The sequence below is a fragment of the Hibiscus syriacus genome, unplaced genomic scaffold (genome assembly GCF_006381635.1).
Source record: "Hibiscus syriacus cultivar Baekdansim isolate YM2019G1 unplaced genomic scaffold, ASM638163v2 tig00000405_pilon, whole genome shotgun sequence".
NCBI classification, from domain to species: domain Eukaryota; kingdom Viridiplantae; phylum Streptophyta; class Magnoliopsida; order Malvales; family Malvaceae; genus Hibiscus; species Hibiscus syriacus.
The window spans coordinates 526,820-547,355 of NW_024061786.1; the positions used below are offsets into that span (position 1 = coordinate 526,820).

General features: G+C 34.4%; 1 long non-coding RNA gene across 1 annotated transcript; it reads right to left on the reverse strand.

Annotated features, from left to right (window-relative positions):
• Positions 1–846: 846 nt before the first annotated feature.
• Positions 847–18,797, reverse strand: LOC120205171. Its single transcript, XR_005524008.1, has 4 exons — positions 18,777–18,797; positions 18,540–18,606; positions 18,365–18,439; positions 847–858 (listed from the first exon to the last, which is right to left on the reverse strand). It is a non-coding gene; the product is annotated as an uncharacterized LOC120205171 (long non-coding RNA).
• Between the last annotated feature and the right edge of the window lie 1,739 nt (positions 18,798–20,536).

The following is a 20,536-nucleotide window of genomic DNA, read 5'->3' on the forward strand; positions in this document are numbered from 1 at the left end:
GCACTTTCGTTAAAAACAAGCTCGGCAGAGAGTGAAAGTCGGAGATGCAGTCCTTCGAGACCTTTTTTGGGGCAAGCAGCTCGTTATTTGCACATTTTAGCCAAAGGAGCCGAAACGGTTTGACAGGGTATTCAACCGGTGACAGACGAAGGCAGAAGACTAGTCAACCTATCAGAAGCTGTTCGGGGTCTATGCCTTCAAGATATTTTTGTCTCTTAAGACGTAACACTTTTGTCCCAATAAGGATTATTTATAATAACAGGTACATTTTTTTGGATCAATGCCTCGAACATTTCATGCATCATGCATTCCGACATATTGTGCATTTTTTTATTTTTCTTTACATTCGCATTATTTTTTCCCTTTTTTTATTACATTCACATGTCTCATAAAAAATGAGAACATTTCGATCTTATGACATATAAGGAGTTTTACCAACAGTTGTTTGACGCACACGTGGTGTCACCATATCCAGAAAAATCCATGAAGCCCCGTACCCCAAGTAGTATGATGAGAACACTCATTGCGAAAATCATAGCGGAGTCCCAGGGCGTACTATCGAGAATTACTCCACAATCAAGAGAATCATACAGAAAATACGTAACAAGAATCGAATCGACTTCAACAACTTGGGGGCATCCAAGTGAGGAAGATCATTTTATCATTTGAGGCATTCTGTTTGAATATGTTTTTTCATTATTTCTCAAGTTTTTGTAAGGACTTTTAAATAAATTTATGTTGCTTTAATGATGGCGAGCAATGAATCACATTTGTAAACTTGCAATTCTTTGAATATCATCTGAATTAAGAAACTCTGTAAATGGTTCAAAGTTACAGATCTTTGACAAGTAACATAATCTGAAACAAGGACTTTAACCTTACCCAGAATATACACTCAAACACCGTACCGTGCTCTTGCAATTAACCAATGTAACATTTTCCTTTCATAAGGTGCGGACAGCGTGGGGCATCATTTGCATATGACATTACTATGCTTTTTATTTAAGACGTTCAGTGATGATAATGATCTTTACAAATGGAATAGTCGAGTAGGTGAATCTAGTTTAGGTCAGTTGCTTGAAAATTGAACTCTAAAGATGAAATTTTTTACTCTCAACAACACCTAAACTATAACAGGTTCTTCTTGACGATCTTAAAAAATTAAATCCGTAAAACTGAGCTATTCCACTAAGGCAATTGGTTATAGAGGAAACTCGAAAGCCCTGGCTTTATGAATAGATTGCATTCAAACCATGATATTGCTCGGACACTTGGCAATTCGGTGTTTGCTCCACTGCTTTTGTCAGGTCGAAGACTTTGTGATGAGATGAACCCTTCAGTTAAACCTGATAAAAGTGATTATAATATTAAGCTGTCCCTCTAAAGCAATTGGTTGAACGCCCCAGCTTTATGGATTCGGCTATCCAGATAACGGCAAATTAAATCAAATTTATCTAAACAAGAAATTTTCGGTAATGATGGACTAAGGGAGTTAAGGAACACCTGTTATAGTCAGTTTCACACGAGCACTCAAGAATTTCATTTTTAGACCGATATTTCTGCACTACCTTTGTTAGAGGAGTTTACAAAGCTTGAACAAAAGAAAGGTTTCAGAGAACCGATATAAAAGGTCTAGTAATTGATCTTGCTAGTTGCGTCATTTTGTCCGCATCCAATCAAAATGCCAAAACATGTTCAATGACCAAGAAAAATGACATTTTTTTCTTTTTGCCAGAACCTTAGAAAATAGGAGGCCAACCTAAAGCCAACTCATCCCTTTGAACATTTTTCAAAGAGCTGTAACTCTGAAATCATAAAAAGTGCTATTGATTCCTTTGATATACTTTGAACTCATGTTTACAATTTGATTAAATTACGAACAATATTTTACAGAATTTTCATCATTTTCCCTCCTAAAACAAGAAAAAGGGAGAAAAACATTTTCAAACAGGACAGTCTCAGATATGAAAGGTCTGTAAAGCCAAAGCTCGAGAAGCAAATGGGCCACGATCAACTCCATGAACCAGATTGGCAGGCAAAACCCGGGACTCCAACCCAAGAGATAAAACATAATTCATTCATGTTGCATGCATCATAGACATGCTTAGGTGCATCACATTCATCATTTTAACATACAAGATTTTTGCATCTTTTAGAATCAAGTTTCGACTTCAGGATGAAGGATACTCGATTCGCAAGTGCCTTTAAATGACGATGGTGGTTGCTTAACTCAGCAGTGAGAAGTTACACCTCAACCGACTTGACGTATCTACAGATCTCAGAACCAATTCAGATCAAATCCAGTTCAACTCAAACTCAACCATGAGTAGCATGTTTTCAGTTAACACTTTCAAGCTAGATTTCAATTCCACGACGGAAGATATCCGGCTGACAAAATTTGGCGAAAGGGGCCATCATTCATTTAAAGGAAGTTTATAGCACAACTGAAGTTAAGAAAAGTTGTCTGTCAACAAACACATTTCCCGATTTCAGATCCAATTTCAACTTCACAACGAAGGATATTGGACTCCAGACAACACAAGTTCAACTTCACGACGAAGGGACCGCTGGTTGTCAATAAACAATTTCCCGATTTCAGAGCCAATTTCAACTTCACAACGAAGGATATTGGACTCCAGACAACGCAAGTTCAACTTCACGACGAATGGACCACTGGTTGTCAATAAACAATTTCCCAATTTCAGAGCCAATTTCAACTTCACAACGAAGGATATTGGACTCCAGACAACGCAAGTTCAACTTCACGACGAAGGGACCGCTGGTTGTCAATAAACAATTTCCCAATTTCAACTTCACAACGAAGGATATTAGACTCCAAACAACGCAAGTTCAACTTCACGACGAAGGGACCACTGGTTGTCAATAAACAATTTCCCAATTTCAACTTCACAACGAAGGATATTGGACTCCAGACAACGCAAGTTCAACTTCACGACGAAGGGACCGCTGGTTGTCAATAAACAATTTCCCGATTTCAGAGCCAATTTCAACTCCACAACGAAGGATATTGGACTCCAGACAACACAAGTTCAACTTCACGACGAAGGGACCGCTGGTTGTCAATAAACAATTTCCCAGTTCCAGAGTCAATTTCAACTTCACGGCAGAGGATATTGGACTTGGAACAATACAACACATTGGATTTCAACTTCACGATGAAGGATATCCAATTCCAAAGCTCAACTTCACAACGAAGGGGTCATCCACGGTTTCAACTTCACGACGAAGGGAATCGTGCTCACCATTGTCTCTCTTGAGACAGTTTCCCTTGAAACAAATTTTGTCTCTCTTGAGACAGTTTCCATTGAAACAAATTTCGTCTCCCTTGAGACAGTTTCTCTTGAAACAAAAGACCTTTGAGTTCGACTACGCTTAGCTCCAAGGCACATCAGTTGCAGCATAACTCAAGGCTAGAAGGGTTATCTACCAACCAAAGACCTTAGAGTTTGACTACGCTCAGCTCAAAGGCACATCTTTTGCAGCATAGCTTAAGGCGAGAAGGGATATCTGCCAACCAAAGACCCTCGAGTTCGATTACATTCAACTCAGAGGCAAATCAAATTTACAACATAGTTCAAGGCAAGAAGGGCTATCTGTCAATAAATTTGTCGAGTTCGATTCCATTCAGCTTGATGACACCTCAATCACACTACTGCCCTGCTGCAATCGAGATTTTCAAGTCGAGGAGAAGACTTGGGTTAACCGTGCCTTAGTGACAAAAAATCACTTCCCGGCAGTATAGCTTAAGTCAAGAAAAGTCATATGTCGACGAGGACCTTTCGAGTTCGATTTTATTCAGCTCGAAGACCTATCAGCCATATGGTGGAGTCAAGGGACTAATTTCCAGTCGAATTTTTAGCCAAAGTCTTTAAATCGAGAAGAAGACCAAGGTCGACCAAGATTGGCAACAAAGAGTCACTTTCCGATTCACCCATGATTTCAACTTCACGAATAAGGATATCATGCCCAATGGATCGACTTAGTGTCACAACAAACACTATCAAGTCTAAAATCAAAGAAAACCGGACAAAAACTGGTTGTCTTTTTCATCTTTGTCCTATTCTTGTTAACACAAAAATGTGCAAAGAGGGGCAGTTGTAGACACTCGTTTTTGTCCGGGTCTACAAAAAACATTTTATTATATTATTATTTATTTATTATTATTATTACTTATTATTAATTAATTAATATTATTATATTTGTGCAGGCCAACACAATTCAGCAGCCCAACAAATTAAATCCAGCATCACTTAACCCATTCAACTCCAACCCCACATATCTCAATCGTTCCTATTCATGGGGAGTTGGTTGCGCCCTCACCTCACGTCTTTTGCTGAGGAGGGGGTCTTCTTTTTTGGAATATAAAATGGGGGAAGCACATACAGTTGAGTGGGGGGAACAAAAGCAAAAAACTGGAAAGGGGAAGTTACTTGAGTAATGTGCTTTCTGCTCTCGCAGTGCCAATTCCTCCTGTCCTTGCAACATTTCAAACCTGTCCGGGAACTCATAGAGATCAGCTAAAAGATTTGTTAAAGTCTGATAATGTTGTTTCCACGCCTGAGATGCAGAAAGGTGAAATGACTCAAGAATCTAATCTGTCAAAGCTCAAACCTGAAGAACGTTGCTCCTCGAAACGGTGTTGGCAACAAAGGTGGCCATTGGAACCCACCAAGAGCGAGGACCTTTAAACCCAACACCGATTGTGGTGTGAATCCCATGACTATGAAGCCGTCCAGCGTTGGTGTGATCAGAGACGGCAGAGGAGACTGGATCGTTGGTTGCACCAGAAATATTGGCTGCTGCTCAATTTTACAAGCTAAATTCTTGCAGGTTCTTGATGGCCTCGAGGTTGCTTGGGAACGAGGCCTGTAGAAATTGATCGTGGAGGTGAATAGCGTCGAAACCGTTCGTTGCTTGGAGTCTTCCCCTCGCTCTCATGAAACAACAATTGTCAGACGAATCCGAAGACTTATAAATCGGTAATGGATTATCAAATTCAGATACATGCATGCCATTTATTTGTTTTGCATTTAGAATTCGTTCGTTCCATCACTCTTTAATTGCTTCAATAAATACATGGGCTCCACGTCTAGCCTTAGAGAAACAAGGTGAAGGAACAAACAACACAACTGATGAGATTGATTTTCTTTCATGTCACTTTCATACAGGCATCTAGTGATTGAAAATGGAAACCAATAACTTTCACAAAGTACTTAGTTTTTGGTTTTAAAAAAAATTTGATCATTACGCATTATAATAAATCATTAATCTTATTAACTAGGCTTCTTGTGAACTACGTTAGTGGCATTTGATTTCTTTTGGTCCTGCCAAAACAGCTCGACCATAGTAAATATTGTATATGGGCAGTAGCATTTCAAATCTAGTTTTGGAGTTCAATCTATACCATTTTGCTTTAAATTTGGAGCTGATGGCTCAAGTTAGAGCAGAAAAATTACAATATGTACGCCAATATGAAGAGATGAAATGAAATCCTTTTTCCATTGACTACTTTTTCATATTGGACATGCTTGGAATTATAACTCTTTGGTTTTTTTATTTTTTACTTTATTTATTTGATTTTTTTTACATATAGGATAATTTCAATCAATCAAAGGTGGGTAATTTGAATCGAATGTTTTAAATTTCAATTTTAATTTTAATTTTTGCAATTAAAGATAACCGATAAATTAATTGGTACCGAAAGGGCGGTTCAAGGGTGCTAATCCTTCCTTGACCGTAACCGACTCCCGAACCCGACATGTTTCTGGTAAAATGCATATCAGGTAAGATGGTGTCCGACCCACCTAAATTCGTTTTAAAGTGGTCGGTGGCGACTCCTAACCACATTTAATCCAAGTCGAAGCCCAATTCCGAGGCCCAACCGAAAGGCGGTTTCGACAGTATGAGATATGATTATGAATTTTCACAAGTCAAATTTCTTTTCGAAAGCTCTGAACGTTAGGGGTGTGCAAAAATACCCGACCCGTCGACCCGAACCTTAAAAAGCCGGGTAATTTTCTATAAAAAAAATTATCAAACCGGATCGGGTACCTGGCCCGACATTTCCCGGGTCTGGCCCGAGTCACAAAATTGAGTTTTTCCGGGTACCCGGTTACCCGTGCACCCGGTTAGTTATATATATATACAAATAATATCAATATTATTTGTTAATGTGAGTGAATTGTTGTATGTATGAAATGAGTGAGAGACAGAGAGAGACAAAGGGCAGTTGTAGATAATCAATTGTAAGTGAAAGTGAAATTATAGGCTTCGCTTATCAATCAGAGGAGAGGAGGAACCGCCCTTCACAAAACCAGCCACCTCCACTGAGAGCAAACCCTCATTCTTTAACTAATGACTCATTAACATGATAATTTGAGAGCCCCTCTTTTATCCGCCAGTTACTAATTGAGTTTTTTTATATAATATAATCCAATTATTAAACCATTAACATGATAATTTGTATAAATATTGATATTATTTGTAATTGGATTATAATTGGTTTTGATAGTTTAATAATTGGATTATGACTATCAAATATGATATTAATTTAATTGGATTAATTTGTAATTGGATTATAATTGGATTAAGTTTTGATAGTCTATGTAATTAAATTATATAAATGAGTTGTGATTATAATTTAATATCATAATTGGATTAAGTTTTGATAGTTTAGTAATTGGATGTTAACGACTATCATAATTCATATTTACCCTAGTTAGCTATGATTTTTTATGTTTTATTTATATTATAGATTATTAAATTTTGTATTTCGAACTTTTAAATTTTATGTTCGGATGTTGGAGTATGTAATTTAAAGTTTCAAGACATTTAAATTTTTGTATATTTTTTTAAAATTAATAATTTTAAAATGAAAAAAAATGGTACCCGGAAAATTCGGGTACCCGATTGTCGGGACACGAACCGACAAATCAACTACCCGAATATCCGGGTACCCGGTTGTCGGGACACGGGCCGACAAATCAACTACCCAAAGACCTGGGTACCTGGATTTGAACACCCCTACTCAACGCATTCTTTCATTTGTGTAGTCAAAAGTAAAATACGACAAATTGATCATTTTTCGACAAAATTACCCTTAGTTTAGAAAAAAAATATGAGATATCGCCAACATTTAATAGAAATGTTGACATCGCAGTTAATAAAATTAGTATAATTACACATTTGATAGAAAGAAAATTAAGGATATTAAAGAATGAGAACCTTGGGATTCAAACTTGCATCCATTGGACACGAAAGGAGAATCTCAACCATTGAGCTAAGTTGATTTCTTAATTTGAAGTTAATTGCATGTTGTGTGTATATATATATATATGTATATCTCAGTATAATCTTAAATTTTTTAATATTATATATATCTTAACCTAAATTGATATATTAAATTAAATTAACATCTTAACATTAAAAAATATATATATATTTTTTTTAACTTATGAAATATATTTTATTATTATCTTAACTAAAATTATATATTTTAATCATATCTTAATTTCAAAAACTTTTTTTGTTATTTTAAACTCATCTTAACTTTAAAAATATTTTTTATTCTTACCTTAACTTAAATATATATTTTATTCTTATCTTAACTTTTAAAATTTTATTTTATTTTATTTTTATCTTAACTTATTACATTTATTATATTCTTAAATTAAATTATTAAATATATACTATTTTTACCTTAAATTATTAAATATTTTTTATTCTTATTGTAACTTAAAATATATATTTTATTCTTATCTTAACTTAAAAAATTATTTTTACTTTTATTTTAAAATATTATAAGAATAAAATATAAATATTTAAATTAAGGTAAAAATAAAATATGTTTTATCAATGTGGGTTGGTTCAAGTGATAGACAACTTGATATCGCTTAAGAATGTCTCGAGTTTGAGTCCTTGTGTATGTAAAAAATCTCCTCTAGGAACTCACCCACTAAAGTCAGGTGTGCGACGTGGGTTAATCCAAATTAGTCAGGGTGAAGCCCTGAAACCGAAAGGGCAAAAAAAAATATATTTTTAAGTTGCGATAATACTAAAATATATATTTTTACTTTAGTTAAGTTAAGAATAAAATATATTTTTAAAATTGTTAGTTTTATGATGCTCTATTGATCAACTAAAAAAATGTCAATAGGGGGTGAATTGGCTAAATAAAAAATTTGGAAGTACAGAGAGAAAAGATAGAAAATATGCATAAGTATTTAGAGTGGTTCAAATTCCTCAATGAAGTTTACATCCACTACCTTAGCTCCACATTAAGGATTTCTAACAAATTTACTAATTTGTTCTTTCTTTTTCTAGGCTCAAGAGTAACCTTTTACAACTCCCTAGTTTTCAATGGCTAAACTAGAAACCAACCCCTTTTTCAAAATGATAAAAAGAATGTAAACAAGAAACCACTCAAAGGAATGTGTTTACAAATTAAACTCACTAAAAACACACTATTTACAAGAGAAAATGAAGAATAAAGAATGAAAGCTTTTCTCTTGATTACCAATACTTGGAGAGGTGTTGTGTAACCTTTTTCAAGTGTCTTAAACTTTATTTTTATATGTTGGAATGTTTTTGTGAACGCTTATAGTCGTTGAAGATGTTTTGGAGCCGTTGGAGACTTAATTGCTGCATAATAAAACTGCCAAGACCAGGGAGTATAGGTACTCGGGCTTGGAGTATCGATATTGTACTAATAAAAACTAGTCGTTTTTCAACCATTGGGCTGGGAGTCACCACTGATCATTTAAAATTAGGTTGACCGGACACATTAGCTTACCATTTGTCTGATCTTCGTTTTACCAAAAATTAATCGGAATCGGGAGTCGATTACAGTCAAGGAAGGATTATCATCCTTGTATTGCCCTTTCGGTACCAATTTGATTTCTCGGATTTTACCTATTTTCGTGGAAACTCCTTTGTTCTCGGTGACCGTTCTTCCTCCGAGCTTATTCTGATGCTGGCCTTGGTTTTTTGTTGTGACTTTTCCAAGCTATTTTCGTGTATTTTCGCTCGATTGTTATGTGTATATTGCCTTGTTTCTATCGATTTCAATTGGTTTTCTATTATATATTGCTTGGTGGATTTCTCTTGGTGATTTATGTTGTTTGCTTATGCTTTCTCCGTTGGTTTTCTTGTGTTTCCACTGTGTTTTATTGGCTTTCTTTGCTTGCTTTGGATATAGCTTGGTTTTTGTGTCTATTGCTCGGTCGATTTTTTCATTCCCTCTGTTGTGCCTCACTGGAGGCTTTTATACCCCACTAAAGGGGTGAATCCAGTCATCGAAATCCCGGTTTTACTGGGATTTTACTTGCGTTCTCGTTTCTGTTGAGCCCATCACCATGTTCCCGAGAAAATCGAAGCAGAAAATGGACTTGGAATTTTCGGTTTGGCTCGTTCTTGTGTGCTGTCGGTGCGTGATCCTCACGCTCCCTTCGAGTTCCCCCATGCAGCGCCTTCATCTAATGTTAAAACCCTAACATGTTAACTTGGGCTGAATCAAGCCCTCTCCTTCTAATCGAGTCTACTTTGTTGGGTTAGGCTAGCATGGTTCGGTTTGGCTCCCTAGTTGGACTCTAATTTGGACCTGGACCTGAAAAACAGAAAATAAAATTAATAAAATAATAAATAGTAATAATAATATAATGAAATAATATTATAAATATAATATATAAATAATATATATATATATATAAACTAATATATAATATATACTAAATATATATATATAATATAATATATAATAATAATAATAATAATATATATATTATATACTATATCATATAATATACAATATATAATATATATAATATATATATATATATATATATATATATATATATATATATACCATAATATACTATATAGTGTAAAATAGACTATATATTATATAGTCTGGACGAAAATAGGTGCCTGCAACACTCAAACACCCCTACAACGACGTGTTCGAACCCGGAATCTCTGGGGATAACAATCATCATTTAACCACTGAGATTGTTTGATTCGTGTTGTATATATTATTATTAAATTATTTAAAATGTATATACTATGAATAAATTAGTTAAATTTTAATATAATATATATTTATAAAATATTAATTTTTAAAATTCATATACTTTTTTTATAAATTATAAGGAAAAATGAGACTATAGGAGAAGGAAGGGGAGTGCTCTTAATAAATAAATAATTTTAATATTTTTTATATAATAACTGGTATTCGATCTATTGATCAATTAATCTGAATCGAATATTACATAAACAAGAGCAACCCTTCCATTCCAATTTGTTTCCTTCAATAATTTTAGTATTATTCATTAATATATTTCTTTTATTGTTTAGATTATAATTGATTTCACTGTCGTTGTCATTAATATGATTGGATACTAATATCCAAACATTTATTAGTCATAAAACACAAATCTCATAATTATCTTTGGATCTCATCCTCTTTCCAAATAAACATCAAAACATCACTCAATATAAATATCACGGGAAGAAGACTATGAAAAATATTAATTAAACAATATTTGATTTGATTTCTTTTCTAAAAAAGTCGGTAATTAAAATTCGCAATATAATGTATCAACAAAGATTTTTTTTAAAATATTTTATGAAATTCACTCTGGTTTACCATTTACCTCAACATGCTTAAAAAACTATTTGCAATTAAGAATGAATGGGTGAAATAAGTTATAAATGCATTTTCCCTAAAACCATTAAATGAAAAAAACATTTATCATTTGATTTTTTTCAATAAAAAAAGAATTACATTCAAATTATTTAATTAAAAGATATTAATGGATAAATTATGGGTTACTACAGTTGCAGGTGATTCACTTCAAATGTAAAACAAAGAGTTAGGGTCCATAATTATATGTGCCAAAAAAAATTCCTTAGAAGAAGATATTATATATAAAAAAAATAGACATGAGTAACCATATTTTATTGTGAGTTTATTTTCTTTATTTTATAATTTTATTAATTTGATGGGCTTATGAATATTTTACACAACTGAATTCATCTTCTAAAATACACACATAACTACATAAGACAAAATAACAACCATAGTAATAAATATATATGTTTGTGTATCCCTGTAGGTTAAGTAAGTAGAAAAGGGGGAAAATAGAAAATTGTAACAGAAATCGGACGGATTGATAGGTTGAATTTCTAAAGGACATTCAAAGAAATAACAACCATGTCTCTCTCATTGCTGTTTTCTGTCAAACATTTACATAATATCCATTTGTTCAAGAACAAGAAGAAGAAGAAAAAGTTTCTATTTTGGTCACTCTATACACCATTTTCTTCCCTACTAGTTTGCTGTTAGAGTTCAGCTCCATCGCTGCTAAAACAATGGAACAGTGTCCCTAAGCAAGCTACTAATGCAACGAGCCTTCCTTAACCCTCTTGTTTTCCCCTTCTGGTTTCCACAAACAGCAAACGACGTCGTCCCTTCTTCTTCTTCTTCTTCCTCATTTCCGGTGGTGGCGCAGTGGGTATTTCTCGTCCTTTGCATTTCCAAATGGTGATTGCACAAGCTACGGCCTTTAACCCTCGTTTTGTTACACCTCCATCCTTTCCCGTTTTCCCTATTGCACCTCTGGTTTTGATTCCTCTCCTCCATTAATGCATCCATCACTACTCTCCTTTTCTTCAATGGCTTTGCCTTTTCTTCCTCGCACCAGCGCCCTAATATTCATTTCAAATAAAACCAGTTTTGCAGGGGGAAAAAAGGTATTATTTTCATTTCAAAGTTGGAATTTTTACATACCATTCAAAGATAGGGAAGACGAAACGGAGTTGCTTGAAGTTGATGTCTGCACAAAAATGGTATGCCCAAAACTGTAGAAACACGTCAAAAACAATCTCACATAACGATTCATATGACAGAGAAGAACTTAAAAAGATGGGATTATTAAACTTTTTTCTTGTTATTACCTCTCATTAGTTGACATGGACCAACTATCCATGGTATCTTTGGAATCCGACCCATTGTCAATGGAGGAAAGTCGAGCGTTGATTCGACTGACCATGACATGCTGCGGCGGCTGGTGATCATACGGTGGGTTAGAAGGCGGAGGAGAGGACAACGGTTGTGGTGGTGGTGGTGGTGGCGGGGGTGAAAGGGAGGATTGAGGGTGATTTCGAGTGTTTCTGATCCTCATAGCTTGACTGGGAGTGTTTTTGTATGGAAGAAGACACAAGGAATGCGGAAAGGGATGGGTTTTTTTGGTTTAACAAATGGGTGAGATTTGTGAAAGTGGCACCGAGAGGGATCGTTTAGCAGGCAAAAAGACGCGACACAGGACGAGACACGCAGCAAGCGTGTGCGGTGTGGATTTGGGGTTTTTCTTCTTCTTCTTCAGATTCTATTGTGTAGACTATTTTTTTCAATTTAATTAGAAAAGGTACATTTTAGGTGTACATTCATATAAGCCAAAGGCGTGTTATGCAGAAAACTTTTCATTTACTAAGATGAATTTTTTTTCTTTTTTTGTAAAATACATCTTCGTATCACGTAATAGAAATGAGTATTCTCACGAATTAATTAGTAATGTGTGTTATTTTGATAATTAATCTTTTTAAATGAAAATTCAGTAGAAAAAAACTCAAAAACTGAAGGATGAGCTCATCTCCGTAGTCTTTCCCCTATCGCTGTTCTTCATTTATTCTATCTTCTCTATGAGAACAGGAAGGTTTTGTGTGAGAAAGGATCAAACCTTTTGAGCCTTAAAACCATCCGAAATTGAAATGGGTAAGAATCATCTCCATCCTCTCAAAAGCTTCAAGAGAAGTTCATGGCCTTCATATGTAAAGATGTTTTCGTGTTTTGAGAGGATTTTAAGTTATGCATGTTGTTTCATTCTTTATTCATTGTATTTTTATGGGTTTATATTTGTATTATTATTTCTTTTAGCCTTGTGTTGATTAAAATATCCTGTTTATACTTATTTTATTAGTAAAAGATGTTTGTGAGTTATCCAAAGAAAAAATTAGAAAACCTTGAGTTAAGAGATTCCTTGAGTGTTTTGTACTATGAAAGTACACCTTTTAACTTCCAAATATTTCATGAAAATCGTAAGTATGATCCATCGGATGTACAATGGATGTGCTTTATTGTGTGTTTGGTTGAAATGTATATTTTGGTGATTTGAGTGACATTTTACATTAGAAAGTTTTTAAAATAATGTTACATGATGTGTTATTGGTGCTAGAAATTTTATGAATCATTTAGTATCTTAAACCAAGTGTTTATATATAATTTAAATTGATTTTTTAGGGTTAAAATTGCATTCTCTATGTTTGAATATATATCATTCATACGGTATTGATATCATATGAACATAAATTAAAAATTTAAGTAATTTAAAAAAAAACATCGATACTATTAAAATTTGACTCAAATTCAAAGTGACTCAATTTAATTGGAAAAATAATAAACTTAATTTGATTAAAGGTATATAACTTTATTAAAATAAAGAACTTTATTAAAATAACTTTTATAAATTATACTTTTTATTTTATTTAGTTTCTTTTGTAATCAAGTATATATCTTATAAATAGATATTAAGGGTTAGGGTTAGAAACTAGGTTGTCCATGAGATGTATTCTTCTTCTCTTGTCATCAGTGAATTTTCTCCTCTTCTGCTCATGATTTTTCTTAAAAATATTTTCCACCTAAAAGTTTGATATATATTTTATTGGGCAATCATTATGCAAGTCGGTATCTTATAACATATACTTATTCTTGATGTATCCATCTAGTATCGAAATTGGGACAAAATTAAAGAAGATGCACAAAATAATGGTCTAATAGTTAAGGGTCATACGCGAAAATTATCGAATATATATAGAGGAAATTGCTGAGGCGAGTGCCTTCACAAAAGGCATTCACCTTGTTCTCGAGAAAAGCTGATAATGATTGAGGGAGATATTAACCGGCTGGCCAACCCAAGACTGAATATGTCCGTAGTGGGCTTCAATTTGAGAGAGGTAATGGATCTGTCAAGTGCTAAATATTTTGAATTATCTAAATATACTTTACTAACTATCAATAGATATCTAAATATTTTACAATGCAAAATAAGGGGTGTTTTTACCCCCAAAAAATATCCTAATATTAAAATATTCCTGATCAGACACCCAATTGATGATAGACGGATAAATCTAAATATTTAGATACATAGTTAGTAAAGTATATTTATATGGATAATTCAAAATAAAAATGATAAATTATATTCACATTATATATATTCTAAGCAATTATCAATAAAAACAAATGATGATATACGGAGAAATCTAAAAATAATGTCACAAGCAATACAATATCTAATTGTTTTGAAATAGCATAACAAAAAAAACTATTTACCTGCCCAAAAAATGTACTAATATGAGTAAAAATATTATATATTAAACATATATTTTTAAAATTTATTTAATAATGATCACAGATAGAGGAGAAAACAACTTATATAGAATATTATCGAATATGTGTTTGATTTTTTTAAAGAAATAAATAATTATATAGAATATTTAAAGAACTATTCCCCCGGTCGTTCCCGTTCACCGTGCCCCACTTATCTCCATCCCCTCCATTTCCAGCCACCCATACCTCAATTAATTAACTATAAAAAAATCAGAACGATTCGTTGCAGGGGAAGTGCTTTCTCTCTTTTTCCAAATAATATATGTCATGTCATATTGTCTCATCCATCAAATATATGGCGTTTATGGAAATAGTTCCCCAACTACTGACATAAAAATCTCAGTTGTCTGAGAGGCTCATTCAAATGGAAGTGTTTTCCCTTTTTTTAGAGAGTCTCTGCCATGTCATAGTGTCTTATCCATCAAACATAATTGACGAAAATAATTCTTCGACTCTTAATCTCTTAAACTCTTAAGTTCTCAAACTCTCAAACTCTGAAACTATCAAACTCTCAAACTTTCGAACTCTTAAATTCTTAAAATGACTCATATTTCAAATGTTATTTATTATGATAGAGAAATTCGAGAGATGAATTCGGGGTTATTTTCTGATCAGATCATCATATCCTCGTTACCTTCAAAAGAAACATCACTATTGAGGAATTAGTAACAAAAATCTCAAGGAAGGCTCGTGTTGGAAATACTAGAAGACTGTCTAAACTTTAGTACATATTTTCAACTAAAATTTTTCCTTTAACATATACAACATTCAACCTCTTCACCGATGGAGATATTGCTATGATGGTTGATACTTCTAATCAAAATTCAAACTTTATTACAAAAATGTATGTAATATTTGTTGACGTTCATGTGTTCGTGGTATGTCATTATTCTCCTACTATGGGTTGCCTCAACCAGTTCATCAAGTTCAAAGTCCAACTCAAACAATCTGTAATGATTTCACATCATTAATGGAAAATCCACCTCCTGGTACCATTTCATCAAGTTTCAGGGAGAGATATTCATCTGCCAGCTTCTTCGCCCTCAATATAGAGATGCCTTCGACACAACACTCCGTGTATAACCCATATGGCGACATCCCTTCAAGTTCTAGAGTAAGGCATCCATCTGCGAACTTGTTCGACCTAAACATCAGAATCACAGAGGGACCCTTATCTCCACCAGAAGAATCTCTTTGTGAGACAAGAGCGGATGGTGCTGAGACTGGATTATTCATTGAACCTGAATCACTGCAATTCAACATGGACTCCGATGGTGAAGCGGATGAAGTTCCTATAAATACGTTTCAATATGAACCTCCAGCACCCATGTCTGAAGCTGACTATAGAGCGATGTACGGGCCAAAATTTTCGGATATGCCTAATGTTTGAGACTATGGGAGGCACTTACGAGTCAACGATAGTGATTTATATCATGGAATGGAGTTCACATCTAAAGATGAAGCAATGATGGAAATAAAGAATTCCAATATTCGTAATTCAATTCACTCCATAGTCACCGATCTATCACCGAAAAGTATGTATGTTATTGTGTCGAATGTGATAATTGCTGCAACTGGATGCACTACAGCAAAATAGAATTTTAGCGGTGCTTTTTAGTCTTATAGCGGCGTTTTTAAGTGCCGCTAAAAGTATTTGCGGCGATAGGAAAAACGCCGCAAGAAACGCCGACAATACCAGCGCCGCTAAAGTTAGCGGCGTTTGAGAACAAAAAACACCGCAATAGGTCAATATCTATTACGGCGTTTTTTGAACAAACGCCGCAAAAGGTCGATATCTATAGCGGCGTTTTTGGAATAAACGCCGCACAAAGTTATGATATATAGCGGCGTTTCTAGAAAAAACGCCGCAAAATGTCAGATCTATAGCGGCGTTTTTGGATACAAACGCCGCAAAAGATAAGACCTATACTGGCGTTTTTAGAACAAACGCCGTAAAAGGTCATACCTATAGCGGCGTTTTTGGACACAAACGCCGCAAAAGGTCAGATATATAGCGGCATTTTTTGATACAAACGCCGCAAAAGGTCAGATCTATAGCGGCGTTTTTGGACACAAACGTCGCAAAAGGTCGGATATATAGCGGCGTTTTTGGATACAAACGCCGCTAATTACCATTCTTTAGCTAAGATTAATTGATATTTTGCATATTTTATTTTTGTTATACATCACCTAAATTCAATATCATGTAATTTTATATAAATTTTAACAACAAAATAAATTAAAATTTATAAACATTAAAATTAAATGTAATATAGCTTTGATGTTCATTACATCGAAAATATTGAGTTCAAGCCCACATATGGAAAGAAAAATAAATTAGTATGCATATAATATAAGCTAGAAATGCCATTTGGCTGGATTCCTGGCCTAAAAGCTATTCCAAATTTTCTTGGAGATTCAACTTCTGCAACTCCTCCCATTTTTCTTTGTCTGCAACCATTTTCAAGGCCATTTTCCGCACTGTTCCTGTGACAAGAAATGCTGCTTTAAGATTGGCACAACCTTCATAGCAAGCTCTACTTTACAAGAAAGGAAACCATCTACATCAATATCATTTATAAGAATTAGATCAATATTCAAATACAGTATAAGATGAAACAAATAACTTGTCTCCATAATTGATCATTTTAAACAGCATCAACCAGATCACCTTCACCAAAAGTAATATGTGGAAGTTAATAAAATTTTTAAACTAACATAAAAAAGGAATATATGGTTGTACCAAGCAGAAACAAAAACGTGGAAGCCAAGGACCTGCTAGTCTTTTACCACAATAGTGTTACTCCAACTCATTATACGACAAAATTACACCCAAAATCTCCATACTACTGCATTCACACTTTTGCAGAGAAAGAATTTAAAACAACCTCCGGGTTAAGATTATTTTCTTATTTTGACATACTGCCTGACCTAGTACCTCTTGGTAAGCCGGCCCTATTGCTAATTGCTAAATGAGCTTGATAGTACTTAGTTGCCAATGGTCTAATCCAGATAAATTGCTCATCTAAATTCTAACAAAACCCCAAATGCCACACCCATGTTTTAATAATAGTAACCAGTTTAAACAAGGAAAAAACGCTAATAGGCATTTGGTAAAATTAATATCATAGAGGACGTTGATCAATATCATACCATCGCTAGAAGAGAAAGCCTTGCATGACTTTTGCAGATAGTCTCCGACTGAATGCTAGAGATGACATCCCTGCACATAAGAAAAGCTGTCAGGGGAAAGAAGTGCCAAGGAGCGGTAAACTGATCTAAAGAACAAAAAAAGCACGGGCATTAGAATTTCCTTTCTAATTTCCCTGCCTAATATAGTTTCTGGATAAACAAAAATGAGGTGGACTAATTAACACTGAAATAGACCTTCTGGTAATGATAGATATGCTAATCACCCTACATAAATCATATCACTCCTGCAGTTCACTCATATCCTCACCGTGATAAGAAATGACAAACAAGTGACAGTACAATTCCAAAAATTGATGTGGGTTACAAAAGTTCACTACCAACTAACCTTTTCTTTGTCAAGCCAGTAGAAGAGCCTGAAATAATGAAGAAATAATTTCAATTAATAACAACGACAATCAACAGAATTTTACCAAAATGAGAACAAAACAAAGCCAAAGATTTACCTGGTAGAACAAGATGAGAGAAGTTGCGGACATGGACAATTCCCCTCAGTTGAAGAAACATAATCTGTTCAAACACTTAAATTTAATTCTCGTGAGAATGGTTACCAATGTATGATAAAAATCCAAACATCTTCTACATAAATTAAAGGTTTAATAGCAACAAATAACGACATCAATAAAAATTCAAGAGAAACCGAACCACTAGCATGGTTATTGAATCATATTCAATTTCAACTGAACTATTTACCTCTTTTCCAACATTTGAAGACACTCTAGATGCTGAAACGCTCGGCCGAATCACCTGCAAGGACTTCCCTAATACCTATAAAAGAAATGGAAAAAATAATTCAATAAAATCCAAGTGCTTTATCCTTTAGCTGAACAAACCACAATTAAAATAAAAAGAGGTTAACAGTTCTAACTGAAGCTGATGAACCTCCGGTCGCAACTTTTCTCCTTAAAGCGCCCAACATCACCACTGTCCAGAAGCTAAACGTAAAACTCAATAATCTAAAGGAGAAATCAAATAATAATTTATAACATAATAGATAGTCAGATATAACTGCGTGGATCTGAATCTAAACATTGAATACAAATGAAAAGGGCAATAATGAGAGGCGAAGAAAAAATTATATATGGAAGAGAGGTTTAACTTAAACCTGATTTCTGCAGACAAATATAAGAGTCCTCTCGAATACACTGTGATTTGCTAAAGAAAAAAGAAAATATCTAACAAGTTTTTTTTTTGGTTTCTTTCTTCGACAGTGAGGGAGAGAAACAATGAATATCATGCCAAATACCTCGCGATTAACAACAAAAATGGGGCAATGTTTTTCGATAACGTCATGCCAAACAGTTCTAGACTGAAGACAACTTTGCATTTGCAACCTTTTTTGTAGTGAGAATTTGTTTGAACGAAGCGTTGAGAAGAAGAGCCCCCCATTGGAGAAGAAGCAGCAGATGGGTTTGAGTAAACGGCGGGAATGAAAATATAGGTGAAGGGAAAAAAATGAAAAAGGGTTAAAGGGGTCTTAAAACTGTAAATTTGCGGTACAAACGCCACTAAAGTACGAGTCTTTTGCGGTGTTTTTATAAAAACACCACTAAAGTACAAGTCTATAGCGACGTTTGTAAACAAAAACGCCACTAAAGTACGAGTCTATAGCGGCGTTTGTAAACAAAAACGCCACTAAAGTAAGAGTTATAGCAGCGTTTTTATAAAAACACCAGTAAAGTATGAGTTATAGCAGCGCTTTTATAAAAACGCCACTAAAGTACGAGTCTTTAGCGGCGTTTGTATAAAAACGCCCCTAAAGAACGATTCTATACCGGCATTTGTGTAAAAACGCCACTACAATATTAATCTTTAGCAGCGTTTGTATACAAACGCCACTAAAGTAAGATCTTTTGCGGCGTTTGTATACAAACGCCTCTAAAGTTAGGTTTTTTGCGGCGTTTGTTCAAAAAACGCCGCTAAAAATGCCGCTATAAACCCATTTTGCTGTAGTGATGGTTCGTGTTTTAAAGAGGAAGAAAAAGAATGACATATGAGAACTAACAAAATAAAGTGGTCCTCATACATGTTGTGCACGATAGATCCACCAGGACTATCGAAACTTGGACTCCAACGTAATTTACCAAGCCATCATGCCCATGGTCAAAGAAAGCTTTGACATAGCTATTGGAGTGTTGATTTTTGTAATACAATCTCGATATAGGTACACCTTCTCCTACAAAAAAAATGGAAGGCAAAACATAATGCCATTGTAAAACTACACGATGAGTGGGATGCATCTTACAATGAACTACCCAGCTAGTTTAACCTGCTGGGAAAACTGAATCCTGGGACAATAGTTGAGTTAGAAACTCACCATGCTTTGAAGACTGAATTCAAAGGGTCATTTATATAGGGGATGGGGTGGGCATGAAATGGTGGCAGGAAAGCTAGGTGGGAACGACCGGGGGGGAAGGCGCACTACGTTGAACGTGTCTTTGTGGGGTGGCTGACACATAGCGAAGGCGCGATCCACCCAATGCACCTTGGTGGGTTTTTTGTAAATGGGTATTGGTTCGATCATATTTGGTGCAATGGGTGTCTGATTGGGACTATTTTAATATTATGATGAATTTTCGGTAAAAAAACTAAAATGAAGACATCATTGCACTTAAAAAATAATGAAATAAGATAGGTGGGGTTTATTTAGGGATATGAAGTACTTTTCTATTGATGTTATGCTTTTTATCTGACTTTGAATTTTTCTTCTCGTATATTCATTCTTGCATATAACAACGATAACACACGTATATGAATTTTATCTTTAATCATGAACATGTTTAAAAGAATATATATGTAACACCCCTAAATCGATGCGGGTGACCCGATCCGATCCGATGTGTCACTTAGGGTCACCGGAGCGAC